Source organism: Onychomys torridus, chromosome 10, assembly GCF_903995425.1.
Source record: "Onychomys torridus chromosome 10, mOncTor1.1, whole genome shotgun sequence".
Lineage (NCBI taxonomy): Eukaryota > Metazoa > Chordata > Mammalia > Rodentia > Cricetidae > Onychomys > Onychomys torridus.
In genome coordinates this window covers 68059722-68065291 of record NC_050452.1, presented here as the reverse complement: position 1 = coordinate 68065291, position 5570 = coordinate 68059722, and the positions used below count along the sequence as shown (strand labels likewise).

Below are 5570 nucleotides of genomic sequence, written 5' to 3'. Positions count from 1 at the left end.
AGTGTGTGGTGACTTCAACACTAATGATTTAGCATATAGTTATAGCTTGTGTTACTTTGGAGACATTCCTCTTGAGACTTGCATGGAGGTATTCTAAGCCTTCTACTGATATTTCTATTTATCTCACATCTTCTGAGAATGGCATTGTCCACCCATGCAGGGTAATTCTGTTCAAACTCATTTTTAAAGTTGTATATTATAATTAGCTTAGCAACTAATGGGTTTAAATAAGGCATTTTCATATTAGTTTGCTTTTAAACATAGATTACCTTAAAAATATTATGTATATTTTCTGTCTACCTAGGGAGTGAGAAGCATAAATAATTTTAATGTAATAATTTCTGTATATTAGTTGCTGGTTTTGATACTTATCATCTCTACAGTATGACTGCTTATGGCTCCTTTACATATGTATGAACTTGGCATCTTAATAGGTTATAACATGTTATAGTATGCAAATAACAAAATGTCTGACATTAAGTAACTTATAAATATAAATTAATTTTTCATATTTTTAAAAGGTAAGAAGTATGGTCTCTGCTTCCTAGATGATGTCTTGCATGACAGAGATCCCAATGGGACTGAACAATTTCATAGCCTATTTTGTGAAGAATTTCTCTCACCCATGAAGGCAGATCCCTCATAAACTTATCAACTCATTTCTTCATAATGTTACAATGAGGATTAAGTTTCAACATGATTTTGGAAAAGGACACAAACAGTTGAAACACAGCTATGCTGTGTTGTATCACAGAATTCCTGGATAGGTGGACACACTCAAAAATACTGGTATGCTTGATGTTACCTTACAACAAATAGGTTATTAGTACATAATTATTCCATTTATGAAATTAAAATATAGACATAATGTACCTATGGTGTCACTGTAATGTAGGTTACCTTACTGAGTGTGGGGAGAGGTAACTAGAAAGTATCTTTCCATGCTCCTGGCAATACACTGTTAATTTAACAGGTTTGTTCAGTAAAGGACAATATTTCTATCAGTCAGATACAGATTATGTCCTTATTTTAAATGTGGTTGTGATACCTCAAATACTGGTTTTGTAAAGTTGATACAATACTTACCTGGCAGGGGAGATACCATGATCACAAAGGTGGCTTTCTCAGGGTGAGGCTTATCCATTGCACTCCGTATATGCTGACCCATGTGATTTCCCAAAACGTGGGAAACTTGACTGCATAATTTGTGGTAGTGGGGGACTGCATTCGTGCTTTCCCCTGAAAATAATAAAAATAAAAAATAAAGTTGATACAATAACAGCTAGCAATAGATAATCTCCATACAATGACATTTTCCAATCTTTCCATAAGCTATAAAAATCTGTGTATTGTTGAGGATTTTCAACAGCCACCAAAGAACAATATTCTGCTTTGTTCTATATAGAAAATGGCCTATGTAAGAATTGAACTGCAGGATTTCAGTCTTTACATCATCTAATGTCCACGCTTTGGACAGAGTAATGTAGGGAAAGTGGAAATGGGTTCTGGGAACAATAATTCTATACCAGACTCAAAATTCTGACTCTGTGTCACTTGGCACTAGTGATTAGATATACCTAAATGTTCAGTTAAATTCATGAAAGGAACAGAGGGAGTAGCCTGGTACAATGTTCCACACTTCCTAATTATTCAGTAAGTAATAGCTAATTATATAATTATGGGAGGACTCTCAACCTCGGCTTAGTCATTCAAAAATTTAAGATGTTAGGATCATATCAATGTTGAGTTAATAACTACATTAGGTCTCATTAAAGTTCATATCGACTGCTTTATTGGACAGGAACAGAACCCTAAATACATTCAACATACATGTGTAAACCTGTGTATGTACGTATTTATGTAAGTATACTTATGTTTGTATATCAATACATTCATACAAATAAACACACATTTGTTGTTCTTTTATTTGTTTCCATTCTGAAGTATCTTCTTACGTTTTTTAATGTAAGATTTAAATTTGTCAAGGGTATGGAAATAATTTTTACAAACCTGGTCATCATATTTTACAGTCATGACACAGCATCCAAAGCAAGATCAATGTGTTTAAAGAAGTTATTATAACCAGATCTAGGCAAAACTTATGATACCAAAATGTATGAAATGCTTATATCCATTAAGCTACTGATTCTCAACCTGTTGGTCATGACCCCCAACTGGGGGGTCAAATGACCCTTTCACAGCAGTCATCTCAGATCTTTGGGAAACAAATATATTTACATTATGATTAATACCAGTAGCAAAATTACAGTTAGTAAGTAGCAACAGAAATAATTTTATGTTTGAGGGGGTCATCACAACATAAGGCACTGTATTAGAGGATTAAAGCATTAGGAAGGTTGAAAATCATTCTTGCATTTCAGTTTTCTTGGATTTATTTTAACAAGTGTTTCTTGAGCCTGACTAACAGCTAGGTTACACATTGCCTACCAGAATTTTAGAAGGTAAACAAAGGTCTTTGCCTCCTAACTCTTGTGAATTCTGACAGGCAGCTTATCAGAAGCAAATTATCAAAAGTCAATATGATAATTCCTAAACTTAAGATAGCAATCTAGCACTCTCCCATAGAGAAGGGGTGGTTTATTAGAGATAAAACTTTACTTGAGTTTCAAACAGCAAGATGGTATTACCTAGGCAGAAAAAAAAAAATGAATGTGTTCTATAGAGGAATAACAGATGGAAGAAATTACTTGGGTCCTGTGAGCATTTCACCATGCATGATGAAATGGTGAGAGATTAAAACAAGAAAGATGCCATTTTGATGAAGTGATAGAGTCTGGCCCACCTGTATTGGCCAACAGCTAGAAATATTAGTAGCTTCCCAACAACTATATCCTTGATTTCCACTCATAATCAACAATCTAAGTATGTGTTCTACTTTTCTCTCTAAAAAAGATTTTGCTGGACAATTGGACACCTGGAGCTCCAATTGTTGAGAAAGAGGAGGGACTGTAAGAGCGTGAATTGTTGAGATCAAGATTGGAAAAAGCACAGGGACAAATAGCCAAACGAATGGAAGCACATGAATTATGAACCAAAGGCTGTGGACCCCCCAGCTGGATCAGGCCCTCTGGATAAGTGAGACAATTGAATAGCTTGAACTGTTTGGGAGGCATCCAGGCTGTGGGACCGGGACCTGTCCTTAGTGCATGAACTGTACTGAATCCACCAGGTTTAAATGAATCCCTAGGGGAGTCTTGGCCCTGGAGGAGTTGGGAATGGAGAGGAGGGGATAGGGGGTAGGTGGGGGTGGGGCAGGAGGGGGAGGACAGGGGAACTCATGGCTGATGTGTAAAATAAAACACAAATATAATAATAATAATAAAATAATTTGCTTATTGTCTGTCTCCCTTCCAGAACTGAATTTTGACAAAGAGAAGGATTTTGTCACCTTTCTAAAGAAATGTATTCCTAGTACTGTGAACTGGGCCTTTTCTCACATAATTCATAAAAAAATGCATATTAAATGTTCGTGTGAGTTTACTGAGGTCATCAAATTCATTTAGTCTGCAGTGGGTGGCTGGGGACCCTTGTGAGTGTCCTCCCAGGAGCATATGGTTTAGGTAACAAGGATGTCTGATTCAGAAAAACACAGGTAGAACATAGTAGGAATAATGAAAGTGAATTAAAGTGCTCTAGGGCATAGCCTTACTAGGAATTTTAGGCCTTACCTACGAGAAAAGGGGAGCATGTGGATTTCTAAGCATGCTTTTGTTTAAGATCAGCACTGCTGTAGGCAAGGTTTAAAAACACAGCTAGGCCATAGCATGTTAACTACAAAGATTAAAAACTGCTTGACTTAAAGTGATTTCAACCTTTGCAAGAGTTGGAAAGGAGTAATTGTAGTATGCTCCCCTCATCTCATGGTGAGCAGAAGCATCGAGATGAAGCTCCCCATCAGTTGTGTGACACTTCAGCATGCAGCATTTTTTGGACTATGCTCAGTAAGTGAAGCAAACTACATGCATTCTCAATTTCCTATACATTAATTGGCATGAAACTTCAGTGAAAATTGGGGAACAATCTGTATGAAAACTGTGCAGCAAATTTAACATCATCAAGGCTGCAAGTGATATGACCAGGAGACTCATATTAAATAGTCCTTGGAACTCACTGTGGTATCAGAGACTTGTTATGCACCATACAATGGAAATAAGAAAAATAAAAGTAGAATTCCTTCCAATGGTGTTTCAATACAGCTTATTTGAGATGTACTATCTTACAAAATATAATGGTGACAGCCTTTTGGCAGTTCTTAATTAGAGTCCTTCTATGGCTGACTTCACTTATGAGTGCCTGTGCTCTACTGTTGATTAAAGATAGACCGATATGTTCTCAATGGCTGATGTGCTGTGCAGGAGTCAGTGGTGGTATTCTTCTGTGAAGAAGACACTTCTAATTCCCATCATTGCAAAACCTGTCTCCAGGTGCATTGTGAAGATTTGAAAGAGCTCCATCCTGAGCTAGGGGAAGCAAGAACACATTAGGGCATAAGATGGATCTGACAGCAGACAGACTTCTGCTTTGGTTGCCCTCAGATTCTGCCTGGACCTACAAAAGCTCTTGTCTCAGAAAGATGCCCAACAACCCTCTGTGACAAGACAAATACAACTCCATGAAGACCCACACTAAAGTCAGTGTATATTGTGCTTATTGATATGGATGTGGATTTAGAGATATAAACGTTTCTAAAAGGTGCTTTTACAATCTTGGTCTCAACAACTGACACTCTTACAGTCTCTCCTCTTTATTGACAATTGGACTCCTGGAGCTCCACCTGGGGCCTGGATGAGGATCTCTGCATCTACTTCCATCAGTTATTGGATGAGAGTTCCAGCACAACCATTAAGGGGTTTGACCATCTGATCACCAGATTAGGTCAGATCAGGGTTTCTCTTGACCATTGCCAGTAGTCTACAGAGGATGTATCATAATGGAAACACATGAACCAAAAGCTGTGGAGCCCCCAACTGGATCAGGCCCTCTGGATAAGTGAGACAAATGAATAGCTTGAACTGTTTGGGAGGCACCCAGCCAGTGGGACCGGGACCTCTCCTTAGTACATGAGCTGGCTGTTTGGAACCATGGGCTTACACAGGGACACTTTGCTCAGCCTGGAAGGAGGGGACTGGACCTGCCTGTACTGAATCCACCAGGTTGAATTGAATCCCCAGGGGAGTCTTGTCCATGGAGGAGTTGGGAATGGAGGGGAGGAGCTGGAGGGAAGGTGGAGGCAGGGGCAAGAGCGGGGAGGACAGGTGAACCCATGGCTGATGTGTAAAATTAAAACACAAATATAATAAATTTAAAAAAGGAAACAAAAACAGAAAGCTACAAATCAATAAAATAGGTGCTTTTAATTTTCTATACAAATAAAACTAGTTACTATGCTGTCAATGCTTTGTAGAAATAATTATGAGACACTAGATTTCAGAGAGGAGTAGCTTACTCCAACACTGGAAAATAATGAATATGTGCTGGAACCAAGATCCTCTGCATCTCTATGAATAGTCAATGTCATTGCTTATATCGAAATTGAAGAGTGGAGCTCT

General features: G+C 38.0%; 1 non-coding gene across 1 annotated transcript; it reads left to right on the top strand.

Moving 5' to 3' along the window:
• Positions 1-1078: 1078 nt before the first annotated feature.
• On the top strand, positions 1079-1242 carry LOC118592650. Its single transcript, XR_004946114.1, has one exon. It is a non-coding gene; the product is annotated as a U1 spliceosomal RNA (small nuclear RNA).
• The last annotated feature ends 4328 nt before the right edge of the window (positions 1243-5570 follow it).